Source organism: Excalfactoria chinensis, chromosome 24 (assembly GCF_039878825.1).
Source record: "Excalfactoria chinensis isolate bCotChi1 chromosome 24, bCotChi1.hap2, whole genome shotgun sequence".
NCBI lineage: Eukaryota > Metazoa > Chordata > Aves > Galliformes > Phasianidae > Excalfactoria > Excalfactoria chinensis.
Window position 1 is genome coordinate 2,378,175 of NC_092848.1, and position 14,963 is coordinate 2,393,137.

The window sequence follows — 14,963 nt, forward strand, 5'->3', positions numbered from 1 at the left end:
CAACGTGCAGAAGTGATGGATCCCGAGTTAGAGGCACACCTTAAGCAAGAATATGTTTTCTCTCATCTTAAATATTTTCCACCCCATAAATACATGCAGTCTGCAATTCTAGATAGCTCCCAGCAAGGCTAACTTTTGTTGTCTGCCTTCGTTTAAGACTTTGCATGTGTAACAAAGCAATTTGCAAGGAAGAAAAGATAACAGCTGCCACGCTGAATTGTGAACGTTCATCCAGCAGTGAAGAAAAACATACAGTAGATGCGTACAGGCACTCCTGCAATGTGCTGACACACAGAGGGAGGAGGGTGCTGTGCAGACACAGGCTGCAGTGAGGCTGTGGGACAGCAGGGTTGTGCAGCCTCACCATGCAGCTGCAGGGAAACACAGGGTCTGCCCAGCCTCAGTGACTGCAGAAGGAGTGCAGAGCCTGGGGAGCCATGCAGGGACCTGCACCATGCAAAGCAAGGCACAGCTGTGTGCCCTTCTGTGCTACTGATGGACACAGGCAGCGCTTGGGACACCCAGCTGGGCCCACCATGACTACTGAGGAACAAAGGTGAGGCAGCTCAGAGGAGATGCCCATGCTCAGGACACCAAACTGAACCCAGAAAGTCCCACCTTGTGTCACCCCATGATGTGCCGCTGTACTGTGCTGTCTGGTACAGAGGGCTGAAGAGCCATCAAGTCCTAACGATTAGCATGACTGGGGAGTAAGTTCCTCAAGGCCATGTGAGAAGGGAAAGCTGTTGGTTCCTAGAAGAAAACTGGCCCCTGAAGCCAACATGGGTTCACAGGATGTCAGCTGTAACCCAACGTGCAGCTCTTCCAGCATCTCTGCCCACCACCTCTGCATGGCAGTGATGCTGCTGAAGCAGACACACACAGGGACTGGACTGCACTCCTTGCGGCCAGGCAGCAGCAACAAGGCCACATTCATCCCCCGATCCTCGTGCAAACACCAAGAGCACATGGCAGACACAGAGTTCCCTTTCTGCTGCAGCAACACGCCAACGTTGGGTACCTGGCAAGGAGGGGAGCAGCAGAAACGAAGCTCTTTTCTTCCCGAAAATGTCTAAAACGGCCTCACAAACCAAAATTATACAATAATTATCCTCTGCCTTGAGCTGAACACAAAAAGGTTATTCACTACAAAGCCCTAGCAACCATCTTACCCTTAAAGAAAAGGAAAGCAGACTGCCAAAGCAGTAATGAAATGACACACAACTGTTAATTTCATGTCTGTTTCTCAGAAGTCTGTAATAATAACCAGTAATTCCTTACAAAGCATCCATTCTTGTTCCTTAATTCCCACCTAGGGATATTAAAAGGCTTAACCGTTCCCTAGCTGTATCTTGCAGGAGATAACGTCCACTTTGTTCCTCGAATAAATACACATAACTCTTTTTAAGGAAAATCACCAACTTTATAGACAATCCATAGAAGTGCTCCAGTGACTCCAAATGGATCAGCAGGACTAGTAATGATGTCTGGACACACAAATGGGTTTCTCTGCTGGCTCGACATGACCTGAGTTTGATGGCCTCAGCACAGCACTTCAGAAGGTCACCTTGTGTACTTGGAACCATTCTGAACAGAAATTACTGAGAACTCCCCCAGAGTGGACAAAGTGGCATCGTTCTGTTCTTCACTTAGCTGAAAATGCACAGTTTCACTGACTACTCACATGTCTTTCCAGAGGACACCAAGCAGATTACCGAGCAGAGATCTGCAAATGACAGCAAAGGATCAGGAATAGCTCCTCTAATTGCACTGCAACGGCATGCTACCACATAACAAAAACAAATGCTGTTCCAGAAGCAGAAGTCTCTGCACAGCTCCTGCCATCAACCCCCAGAGAGGAGAACTGCCTCAGAACATGGATCCTGCCGGCTGGCTCAGGCCTGACATCCATAGGCCTGCAAGTCCCACCCAGCTGCTTTTGTGTATGTAGGAATAAAGCAAGCTGCAAAGCTGCTTGAGGTATCAAACAAGTGCATCCATATATGATATCTGATGGACTAAGCCAGATGTGGGCACACAAACATGGCATCATCTGATCAGGCAGACCCCTCTCAGCAGCCATGAGCATGCATGCACACAATGCGTCCTGCAACCTGAGTACTGCTGCAACTCCCAGTTGCAAACACTACTTCTTTAGCACAAAGCAAAGGCAAAGTTCTCTGTCTTCAGCTCTGCACATCCTCATGGGACTGGGTAAGAACAGTGCCTGCAAAGCTCAGCTCCTACCTGAATTCCATGTGCAAGACATCACCAGTGCACTGCAGCCCTGATCTCGGATGCAGGAAGACAACCTGTTGCTTCTGCAGTTAGTCTGACCCACAATGCAGGGCAAAGTGTCAGCCAGCAAGCCTGTCGTGGTCCCCAGAAACAGAAATTAAGGGATTCCCTTTAAACCAATCAGACACTTGTTTTACTTATATAGAACCCTTCAGAATGGTCTAAAGGCACATCACAAGGCAAAACCAACTCGATGCGATCCTAGGAAGGCTGCTGCCTCTGACTGTGCTTTATGATTCCATTTGTATGGCAAAAGGGTTCCTAAATCAGTGCCCACTTTTTAAACCATTTTTGCTTTTATACCCCAAAGTTAAAGCCTTGGCCATAGCAAGCTCATATTACTTTGAGAACTCATTCACACCACATGCCTGTTGGCAGCAGCCCAGCATGCTTCCAGGACAGTAACACCGCTCCCGTGCTGCAGGCAGGCTTCTTCATTATCCTATCTCTGCATTTCAGGAAGAGATGGCAATGGAAAGGAAGTCGGTTTAACCTTTGTTTGCATCGTGCACTCACAGGTTCAACGCAGGTCTGTGTGTTCTTACGTAAGACAGCAGACAGATGAGGCTCAGCACTGAGACCCACATGAGGCTGTATGTAAAACAACTGCACAGCGGACTCGAAAACCAAGCAGGGCTCTGAAGTAGCGCCTCAGGAAATGCAGCTCTCTGCTGACTTGTGCCAGCAAGCCCTGGACGTTCCATTATTTATATACAGCTTCAGACAAGCAGAGCAGTGTGCACTAGATAAAAATGTGCTGCACAAATAAGAGCCAGACCCAAAAAGGTGCGGTCTAACAAACCCAAAGCAGCACACAAATCCATACAGAACATACGCAGGAGGACATGTGGCATTATGAGTTGGAAAGTGGCTAGAAAGGCATTCACTTTTAAGAATCATTTCTAGAAAACAACAGGGACTCTGCTTGGACAGATACTCCAAGCACAGGGAAAGGCTCAGAGAGAAGGAAGATGCACACAGTCAGCACCAATATGTGCATGGGTATGGGGAGGACGGGGAACCTGCACTGAGGAGAAGATCCTTAACGGATACAGTGCAACAGGTAGGTTTATTCTGAGACAGGCTGTGTTTCCACGTTCTAAATAAAAGCCTGTGTGCTGCTCAGATAGACCTGATTAATGGAAGCCTGATGTGCACAAGCATGACTCACTTGGTACACTCACCAGCCTGATGGTGTCCCTCCTCCAGGATGAGTGGGAGACGAGCACAACTGATGACCATACCCAAAGTGCTGCTCGTTCCAGCAAACCCCACTGCAGATGAAGGCCCTGGTCCAGCACTACAGCTGCTGCCTGAAGGCACTAACCACTGCACAGCACCTTTGTTACACTATGATCCCCCAGCTTGCTTCTGTGCTAAGCATGAAGATCTGCTAGAATTGAAGAAAACCCAATCCAGCAATAGCAGTGCCTCCAGAAGGACAAAGACACAGTACAGCTGCAGAGCATGCTATGTGTACAGTGCTTATGTTTATACAACAGTGTGTGTACTTAAGGGGTGAACAGCAGGATGTGTTAAGCTGTTTAACTCTCCAGTCCCTTGCTCATGTCGCCTGGTGTTATGTGCACAGCAGTCCTAAGTGCTCCACAATACTTTTGCCTATTGATTCCAAGCCCTGAAACCACATTTTGTACTGGAGGGAAAACAAGGATGGGCAACTTTTAGCAGGGACACGGAAGACATGAGAAGCAGAGCTCAGAGAGCAGGCAGCACTAGGACCCATGGCCACAGCACCAGGAGCAACACCTCCCACCTTTTGCCTCTGAATGCTCTATAACAACAGCAGGGATGCTGCTTTCCATAGACAGCTGTAAGGCGACTGATATCATCCCTCCCCCAAAAAGGATGCCTCCAAGCTCGTGTTAAGTTTCTGCCAAAACATTTACCATCTAATTTGGGAAAGAAAATAAATAAATATATATATATATATATATATGGTTCGGAGCCATTTCTCTCCCCTAGGAAAATGTGCCAATTCTTATGTTACAACGTGTTTCCCATGGAATTATTGTTACTGCATCTACTTCTTGGAAACAGAAGTGATGAGGTGCAAAGCTAGAGGAGGTGGAGGAAGCCAAGAAGCAGCCCTCCTCCTCCTCCTCCGTTCTACAGAGGGAGTTGCTCCTGCCATTTCTGTGGGAATGATGCTCAGCAAGCCAGAAAGGGAACGTGCCAGATCAGGGGAAGGGAGAATCTGCTGCATGCTTTCAACTTCATCTACCGGGTTGCCAAAACAGCACTCAATGGATCAGGTAGATGTTAAAACTCATTCAAGGAGCAGCAATTCAGAATTCCCTTCCAGCTGTCAAGGAAGGTGAGCAGCAACACGGGAGGAGGAAGGGACACAAAGAACGGGGTATAGAAAAGCCTCTGTGTGTGTGCAGAGCTCCTTGCCTCAAAACTGGCAGCCTGAACTCTTGCTTCAATTTTAGCACCGCACTGTTTATCCATCACCTTTGGCTGCTTTCAGGTATGTTGTTAAACAAGGGTATCTTTGGGAACGTAGGGAAATATATCCACTGATTACCAAAAGGGGAAGCAGGGGAATGAAAACCAAGGGGCTCAGTCAGCTCAGTGGCACCCATTTTCTCACAACCAGAGCAAAAGCAGACTTCCCCACACCCACCAACAAGCAACTTGTGCATATTTACACATATGGAATCATGTACTGCTACATCTATGAGACCAATGAGTGTAATGGCCCCTCTGCTCGTGAAAACATTGCATTCAAAGCGTTCAGTCAGCCAGAAAACACACTGGGAATCCCTTTTAGAGACCTTTAAGCATGATGTGTAAAATACTCCTCAGTACTTCTGATACCTGCTGGGGTTTGGCATGTCTGAAAACACTGACGGTGGGTGGGGGATGCAAGTCAACACATTGCACTGGAGCTGCAGAGCACAATGCACGCCCCTGCTATCAACAAAGTTACTGTAGAGCTTGTAAAAGACCAAAACCAGAACGTGACCGATTCACCCACGTCACCAAAGGACACAAACCCCGAACATCCTATTCATTGCTTTTAGAGTATATTTTCTCCACACGCTGACTGATGCACCATTAAAATTCCAGAGGCCATACCAAAAAGAAGTTCTGCCAAACGCTGCCCATTAACAAGCAATTAATAAACAAGCTTTAAAGCACAAGGTTGCTCATGCCATCCCACAGAATATATTCCTTGCCTGCTATTTCTCACCGGAGACATTTTCTGACAGAACATTTTATCTCTGCCAGGGACTGCAAAGCAGAAGGCTGCAGTTCTCCAGAAGAATGATGAAGTCTACACTTGCTCACTCGAAACACTCGGATTGATTAAACTTTAATCCTAAAGGCTGTTTGCTGGCCCAGAGGACAACAGATGCAGTAACAGAAATGACACTGTTAGCAGTATGGTGCCATGCAGCAATTGGAATGGGGGTAACAAGACCACTCAAACCTACATCAGGAATGTGCAATCTGTAACAGGAGGCCTTTGGAAAAAGAGAAGGTTCACTCTGGCCTTGCACCACCAATACCCCTAACATGCTCCTGCTGTACCCACCGGGCTATAAAGTCCTGACTCCTGCAGCAGCATTTCTCTACTTCAGAGCTGACCCCTATGAGGTCAAGTGAGGCTATAAGCAGCAGACACAGTCCTGCCTTCCACTTTCCCAGTTATAATAGCTGCTTACAGAGAGCTGACCAGAGATACTCTTTCTTTAACCAGAGGACAGACTGAAGGTCTGTGCTGGATTCCTCATCTGTTGCAGGGTTTCTACAAATATGGGCTGTGTGGTGCTTGGGGGCCAACCCATCTTTACAAAGCAGACATTAACCTGCGTAGCAAACCCAAACACAAAGGCTAAGACAGAAAACCCCATCAAAAGGGGACAAATGCAGCTCCACATTCCTCGGAGGACAAAGGATTGTTGTGGTTTCTGAAGTAAAATATAGCTTACAACAAAATTATGTGCTTTGCCTGGCAAAAATAGTTGCAGACCGAAGGCAATTACTAGCTCATATCTAGGAGTCCAAGAACATTGGAGCTCCTCCAGCTGTACGTACACTGACAAGTCCATATTATAAATGTATTTCCTTTAGTTCTAAACACTGTGCCTTGTATTATCATCATTACTTATGTTTTAAAGTCAACCAACTCATCTTTTGCTTTCTTCCCTTCTGAATCCTAAGCGCAGTACAGTGCAAGTCCCAATAAGTAGTTTTGCCTCTGCTAGCAGAATCTGATTGTAAAACGTCTTGTGACAAAGTGCTGCTGCTCAATTTTCCATTCATCCTCATCGTTTCTGAACTCATTCTCTGCTCATCTGTATTTGCATTTCAGATTTCATGCAAGAGGATCCATCTTTAGAATGTAGCAAACGAGTCCCGATCCTCTAGGAATAAAATTAATACCCAGATGGTGGGAACAAAAAGGGAAAAAGAAACCCAACCTGCACACAGAGGTCTCAAACTGAGAATATTCCCCCTCCCTCCCCCCCAAAAAAGGCAGTGTTGAGGTCTGCAACAAGTGTGATGTTCTGCCTTTCCCAGCTTCCCTTGAGAAGTGATGCTGTTTGCCAACAAGGCCCCGTGTCTCACAACCGCCATCCCAACAGGACACGTTCAATTCATGTCATTCCACAGCGACTGATCAGGCTGGGACCTTTCCATTTCCACAGCCCTCAACTAGATTTTGCGCTTTTCGTTCCCAAAATAACCTGCACAAAAGAAGAAACGCAGCCTTTGAGAATCATTTGATACCCCAAGCTCAGGGGCAGGCTGGAAATACATCGCCTCACAAGAATCCTAAAGGCATCTTAGGGAAGCAGAGGTTCCCTCTCAAGCCATATTCCCATTTCACTCTGACTTGTGTGTGTTGTACACTTGAGATTCTCTTCCTGATGCTAAACTGCAACAAATCACCCACACACAAAAAGAAAGGAAAAAAGTTATAGTGCAGAACACAGAGTCACATGTAAATCCAGAGATTCATGGGTGGGATAAAGCAGGCTGGGACAGCAACCTCAGGCATGCTGTTTATATAAGGAAAACGCAGCTTTCAATCACGTGGGTAACACCAGTTGGCTTTCATCTGTTAGCTCTCAGTCTTTGTCATCTGCCCAGCACAACTGCAGCATTAGCAGGAAAGTCAGCAGTGAGAAATCACTCCTGAAGCAATACAGGCAGCAAGGGGGAGGTGAGGCCGACAGGGAAGAAAGCAAAATATCTGAAGATTCAATTAAACAAAGGGAATTAACATTAAAAGGCCGTTTCTACAGCCGTGATGGGTCTGAGTCTGCGATCGCTTCCATCATTCCTAAAGCCAACCTGATTTCAGTGGGAAAAGGAACGCGGGGCCCTTTTTCAGTGCTATAAGATATTAAGACGTTCTTCATATGCACACCCTGAGCAGATGCTGCTCCCAGATCCCTGCTGCCTGTTCACTATAGATTATGGGCCAGATTTACAACAGTATTCGGGGGACTTAAGCATATTACCACACGTCACATGGCATCTGCAGAAACGCCAAGCAAGGTTACGCCTCCCATTTGGGCTATATTCCAATAGCTGGTGGAGATTCTCATCCTCAGGTTGTGTCTTTAGCTTCTTCTGGGCAACGACTGCTTTACTTTCATGCAGTTTAGGAGTCCACGTGCACTGCAGGCATCAGGATAAGGATCACAGCAAGAGAAACAGCCATGACTACACTGAAAGACACCCGTTTTCCTCTCAAACCTGACACTCTCAGGCAATGCTCCCTGTGCTCTAATGAATGGCTCTAATGAATGGTTTCCAACGTTCTCATTTCTTTCTTCCTCTTTGCAATAGGAGGATTGCACGAACAGCTCGAAAGTCAGTAAGAGCAAGCCTCACAAACCTCAACAAACAAGGAAATCCCAAATTACACTGAGACCACTGAGCCCTGGAAACCCGACAATATAAAGAACAAGGAGGGTGAGCTGAGGGCAGAGTCGAGGCTGAGCAAAAAACTCTTCTGTATTCACATCCGTTTCTTCCTCTCGCTCTTTTTGTCCCCATCAGCAGGAGGAGAGAAACGCTCGGGTGTGAGTGACAGAAGGAATCGCTGGAAATCAAACCTATCGAAATACGGGCAGAGCTCCGTTCTGTGCGGGCAACACAACGGCGCGGTTGCCCCGCTGCTCTCCAGCCCGCAGAGCTGATGCTACGCGGAGCATCCGCGTTCCTTTGGAGGTGGATGAGACGGAGAGGAAGCAAACGGGAACCGCAGCAACCTCGCGGTTAACCCATAGGATTTACCCGAGGAAGAAGCTCAGCAACCCAACACGCGGTGCCTGAAACGGGAACTGAAACCCCACCCGGCCTTTCCCCATCCATTCCCCCGCTCTTCCCTCATTCACTCACCCCCTTCGACCGCCTTCCTCCACCGAGAAATGGCCTCCTCAGGTAGCTCCTCCCCGGCTCTGCCACACGGAGCGCGGCCACCGCCTCCTTTTTCTTCTCCTCCCCCTCTTCCACTTCCCCCCCGCCCCGGGGGGGCCGGTCTCAGGTGCTCTCCCACGTTAAGGAAGAGGGAAGCGGCCCTAAGAGTGCACGGGGAGCGCTGGGTGAGCCTCGCTCAGGGTGATGGATGTACCCACAGCGCCCTGAAACGTGAAGCTGGAGTCGTGTTAGCATAAAGCTGCGAGAGTGTTTATCATAAGTGAGGGTCGGGTGATGCCGGGTGAAGCCCTTCCCTGCCTTGTTATCCCGGCCATCAGGTAACTGCGTTGCTCCAAAACCCTCCTGGCCAGCGCTGCGAGTAGATCTTGTTCTGCTTTTGTCTGTATTCTTGCAAAGCCGTTCCCTATCAGGTGCTTTTTAAAGGTGTGTGTGGATACACACAGCGATCAAGTCACCCCTTAACCTTCTTTTCAATTAAGCCGAGTAAGTTAAGCTCCTTAAACCTTACATCATTAATGCTTGTTTTCCAGGAGCTGGATCATTTCTGTGGCCCCTCTTTGAACCTGCCTTAGCATTTCTCCATCCTTCTGTGGACCAAGAGCTGAAAAGCAGACACAGCATCCTCTCTTATCTGTCCATTGCTCCCAGAAGGGGACACAGCTTCGTGCCCATTTCCAAGCCCTCAGTGACCATCACAAGCTTTTGTTTTCGAGGGAGAAACGTATTATAGAGAATGCATTATACTGAGCACCATATTCCTGTGAAACACTTGATTCCTGCCTTGTTGGCCATAAATTCAAATCATTAAGCTGTGCTTTAGTGCTTGTGGAGCACGTGGCATGAATGCAGACACTTCCTGAGCTTCAGATAGCCTTCAGTATCAGCTGGGAAGAGAAAAAATGGAGAGCGTGTGTGCTTTCCAAACGCTATTCTGCCATAGATCCCAGCATGCAGACTGCAGGAGGCTCCCAGTGATGCAACAAGGCTGAGCTTGGCCCTCGGGGAATGACTTTAGCAGCTGGCTTAGGCTATCTGATATGGGAAATAGTCTCAAGTGTTGGCGTGTCACAGTTCTTAATATATTAAGTCACTGAAAATGCCTACGTAAACAGCACCTGAAAGAGAATCACAGCTCCTGCCTTCAGAGCCTCTTCCCTTTCTTAAGTAATCACTGAGCCTCCGTGTCCTGTTTTCCCCTCTTTTCCACCCTTTCCCATGCTTTGCTCTTTGCAAAACAAATCTGTTTTACAGGTGGGAATGTCGCTGGGGACCAATGTCTGCACTGAGTGCTGCTCTGGATGCCTTCTGCATTCAGATATGGAAGGTAATGAGCTGCAGAAATAGAACCATAGTACGGCCTGGGCTGAAAAGGCCCACAGTGCTCATCCAGTTCCAACCCCCTGCTATGTGCAGGGTCACCAACCAGCAGCCCAAGCTGCCCAGAGCCACATCCAGCCTGGCCTTGAATGCCTGCAGGGATGGGGCATCCACAGCCTCCTTGGGCAACCTGTTCCAGTGTGTCACCACCCTCTTTCTCCTAATATCCAACCTAACCCTCCCCTGTCTCAGTTTAAAACCATTCCCCCTTGTCTTATCACTACCCACTCTTATAAACAGCCATTCCCCCTCCTGTTTATATGCTCCCTTCAAGTACTGGAAGGTCACAGTGAGGTTTCCCCAGAGCCTTCCTAATAGAATTAGGGATTTTCAGCATAGGGGCTAAATGGAGTCTTTACAATTGGCCAGTATGACTTTCATTTTGTGAAAACAGGTCTTTCCCTTTCCAACTCTAAAAAGTCATCATTAATTTACACATATATCGGTACAAAACCTGCTGAAAACACAACTCTTTCTTCTCAGCTATTGAAGATGCACGAGACGAGCAGCATCAGTGGAATCTCTGCCCATATCATCTTCCCCACGTGCTACAAGAAGCAAAGCATGAGGTCATCTTTCACATCTCACTCCATCACTGCTTTCATTTCCTGAGCTTGCCAGCAAGCAATCCATTTGTGCCATGCAGTGAGAGCTATTCCCTTTGTTGCTGCTGCTTGGCTGACGTAGTTGCAGTGTTACGCTGTAGGCTTTCACATGGCTGACACTGCATTTCATTGCTGGAGAGCGTTGAAAACACGAATGTGCATTTTTATGACAAATTTTAAAGGCACAACTTTGTGGTATCTGAGATGCTGTCAGGCTGCATGTGGTCGTTGCATATGATGGAAGACGTGTTAGAGCTGCATTGTGGTTTTCACAGGGAAGAAGCTGCAGGCATGCCATTAATAAGCCAGTATCCATGTTTGGGGTATTTTAGATCACGTCTGCTCTCTCTTTGAACATCAGGAACTATTTTCCATAACAATCCCTTTCCGACATTATTTAAGTCATTGGCAAGTCTATATAATATTTTGAATATCAAACTCTTGGCTTTTTTATCTCTGGCTCGCACAGCTGTTCGTTTCTCTTTCTTCTCTGACAGATGCTAAGTCATTAAGGCAGCAGAAGTAGTTCAGGATGACAGTAACTTACACTCACCATCTTTCCCAATTCCTTTTATCACCGCTGATATGAATTTCTGATATACATTCTCGGAACATCTATTTCACATCTAAGAAACTTTGATTCTGACATCCCCTCAGATATCCTGGCTTCTTTCAGAGGAACGTTGTCATGGTACTTTCTTAAAGCCTGCATTGTGCTCCATAGCCTACGAGTTTTGCTCTTAGCACTTGTGATTCATCTCCTAATTCTCTGTGAATACAGCTTGCATTCTCTCCTCCGGTGGAACACATTTGTTTTTACAGGCCAGCAGGATTCTGTGTGCTGCTCATTGGCTCATGCCACTCTGGCTTTCTCTCATTACCTCTCCTTTATTAGCTGAACCCAGGTGATGCAGCTTCAGGATATATTCAGACCGTCACACGATGGAGTGAGAAGCAACCAGATCTGCATGCGTGCAGAGAGCTAAGGCAGAGCCTTATCACTAAGCCAGTGCAGCGCTGGACCACAATGCCACTCCTTGCTAAGAAACAGACTGAGCTGATTTAAAGCAGCCATCAATTTTACAGCGACTGTTCTTGCAGTCAGTCAGGCAAATCTTTAACTGCCACCTGTTGCAGGACGTGTTTGAACAGAACCTCTTCTAAGAGACACACAAAAAGCCCCCCACATCCTTGCTCTGTGTGCAGCTTTTGGTTACCTGCTGTGAGATACGAAGCGCAGAACAAGCAGCAGTGCTGGATGTTTGCAGGAGATGCCATGCAAGATGGATTGAGAGTCTCAGGCAGACAGAAAGCAATACAGAGAGCCAAGAGGTGCCTGCATCACATGTTAAAGCTTATTTCTAAACAAGGCAGCATTGATTTCATTATCTTATAGCAACATACAGCGACGTTCCCTTCAGCATCTTTGTTCTGCCTTTGTCTTATGTGGGGCTTAATATTTTAATACTCTAATATATGTACTTCAAATGTATCCTTAATTACTTATATTTGCTTACCACACCAGCACACGTGAGTTTTCTGCTCCCAGCCTTGGAATACTGCTCAATTTCAGCAGCACTTACAAGCTTTTAGACGGATTAGGCCCCAGTAGCCCACTTGCTGTTTAAATACAGTAAAAGACTGCGACTGTTCCTAATTGCTTACTAAGCAATGATAGCTGTTCAGGAGAGCATCTGGAGCCTCTTCTGCTCCGTGCATCATCAAAATAATTCTCAGCTAAATTCCAAATGCTGGTCTTTATTACTGGTAATTATGTAACAGGCAGAGAGATCACATAATGCATTTTGGAGCCAAGCTGAAATCTGTGAAGATGCCAGTAATATCATCTGTTGATTTGCAGATCGGGATGGTTTGATACGGAGTCACTGGAAGCAAATTCAGAGCTCTGCAAAGCTGTTTGCTCAGTCACTCCATTGACTTGGAACAACGCAATGGACTTGTAAACTTAACTAAAATGGGGCGACTAAAGCAACAAGGAAAGGTCCAGAAAGACTGCTAGGATGTGACATGGCTGCCCTGAAATGAATGTATCTGTTTGCAGCTGCTCTCTGATCGTCAATAATTTAAGAGCCCAAAGGGGAGGAGGGAACATTGTGCAGTGCAGGAGCTTTTGTTAGAAGCAGCACTGTGGCCAATCTGTCTCCAGTCTGTAAATTAAGGCTGTTTGTTTGCCAGGGAAGCCCACCTGCTCAGGCAGGTGCAAAGTGTTGTATTTATGGGCAAGGCTGTGAAGATACTAGTGACGTTTTTGAGCTGGTCTACCTGTTAGCATCAACTCCGTGTCAGCTGTACCAACATCTGACCTGTGCTGCTTACAGCCTGGCTCTGACTGCACTGTTTCTGCCAAAGGAATGAATATGGGATGCAGGAATTAGCATCCTCTCAACACTTTGGATCTAATTTCTGTGTTTCCCTTCACTGAGAAATGCCCTGAGCCCTGATCTACAGGCTCACAGACAAACTATGCATCACACAAACATAGGTCTGTAAGACCCAAACTATGTTTTCTAAGTTGAACTGTGAGTTTTGCTGGAAACTGTGGGTTTTAACTTGTGGAATAGGTTTTCCCTAGGTTGGTGCTTTAGGTTCTGGTATCCAGTTCAGCTTTACCAGCCACCCTGATAGCTTTATTCACAGCACAGTGTGTGGCAGCCAAGAGCAACTGCCTTTACCCCCTCTATTTCACCATGCCAAAAGCTTGTGGAGTGTAGGGACTGCTATGACTTTGGTATTGGCTGTGGGTTCCTTTGATCATATGAAGAGACTTGAGCAGGCCAAGCTGATATCTATGGCCATTCCAATTGCTCGAAGTAAGGAAAGGGGAATGGAAAACTCCATGAGAAGCAACAGCTTCCCCATTTTAGAGACCTTTGAGTTAGCAATGAGCATTCTTGAACACAGCGCTGAGTTCCAATAAACGACTGCAGTGTTTTGTTTATATTTACCAACGTTATTGCATTACCAGGTCAGATAATTATTCCCATTAGTGGTGAGCTTAGTCACTCCGTGGATTAACTCTTATCATGTGATACACCTCATAAGGAATACGAGCGCTGAACAGTCAGACATGAGATCATCTCATCCAGGTGCACAGCATAGAAAGATCTCTTTTCATTGCAGACAAATAATACGTGTTGTTCCTGAGGCAAGTCTGAAACTACAGAAGCAGAACAGAAAACAAGAAACAAAAACTCTGCACAGGGGGAAAACAGTGGGAAAACCCAAAGTCCTGTCTTTGCAGTTCTGGCACTCCATGGCCATCCAGCACATCGCTCAGATAGGGAACTAAATTGTGCTCGCAACAGAACCAGCAACACAAAGGATTCCATTTCACAGTACCTGCCTTAAAAATCCAAACAACAAACATGAGAACTAATTTAGGAAAGAAGACTGAAACTCACACCTATGTTTTCCGTCTGCTCCTACACACACCGCATCTCCCAGTTCCTCAGAGGCACAGTTTGGCACACAACAATGCACGATGAGGAAACACCATTCACCTGAAGCCCCAAATGCTGAATAAAGGTGCGGTTATACCAGACGTGCTATAGAAATACTTGTCTAATGGCTGGATTAGCATCAATGAGTCCAAGGGGTGGGTCGTGATGATGCAGTGGTGATGCAGAGCTCCCCAGATTATCTCTGTTATCCACTGTGTAATTGTTCAGCGTGCAGTTCCTGATAGATTCAGGATGGGAAGAGCCTCACTAGGATGAGAGGGAATGGCCTCAAGTTGTGCCAGGGGAGATTCAGGTTGGATGTTAGGAAATACTTCTCTGAAGGAGTGGGCAGGCACTGGAATGGGCTCACAGGGAGGTGGGGGAGTCACCTACCCTGGAGGTGTTCAAGGAAGGTTCAGATGTTGCATTGAGGGATGTGGTTTAGTGACTGTTGGTGACAGGTAGATGGTTGGACTGGATGATCTTGTAGGTCTTTTCCAACAGTGGTGGTTCTATGATTCTATGATCTCCAGAAGTTTGGTTCTGTTTTTGCTTGAAATTATTCCTAGAATAAGACTCTGATAACGCAGATATTCTATTGTTTGTGTGGTTTAAGTAAAGCTCAGTCATCCACAGCCACCAGTTACAACACGACTGGAAACCCAGCTCTTTGGAGGACTCTACCTTACATCATCGTTCATCTATGGTGAACTGGGACAAGTGGGAATTGCCATGAAGGAAAACGCTTCTCCCTCAGCCAGGACTCCCACCTGCTGTGTCCACCCATTGAAGGATCAGC

At 46.8% G+C, this 14,963-nt stretch overlaps 1 protein-coding gene across 8 annotated transcripts in view; it reads right to left on the reverse strand.

Moving 5' to 3' along the window:
- TANC2 (tetratricopeptide repeat, ankyrin repeat and coiled-coil containing 2) overlaps nt 1–8,740 on the reverse strand; it is a 136,131-nt gene extending 127,391 nt beyond the window's left edge. For 7 of the 8 annotated variants that reach the window (XM_072356816.1, XM_072356814.1, XM_072356812.1 and 4 more), the window contains exon 1: nt 8,683–8,740. The gene's annotated coding sequence lies outside the window, so the exon portion shown is untranslated. The remainder of the gene's footprint in view (nt 1–8,682) is intronic. The other variant, XM_072356808.1, reaches the window with a different exon arrangement.
- Between the last annotated feature and the right edge of the window lie 6,223 nt (nt 8,741–14,963).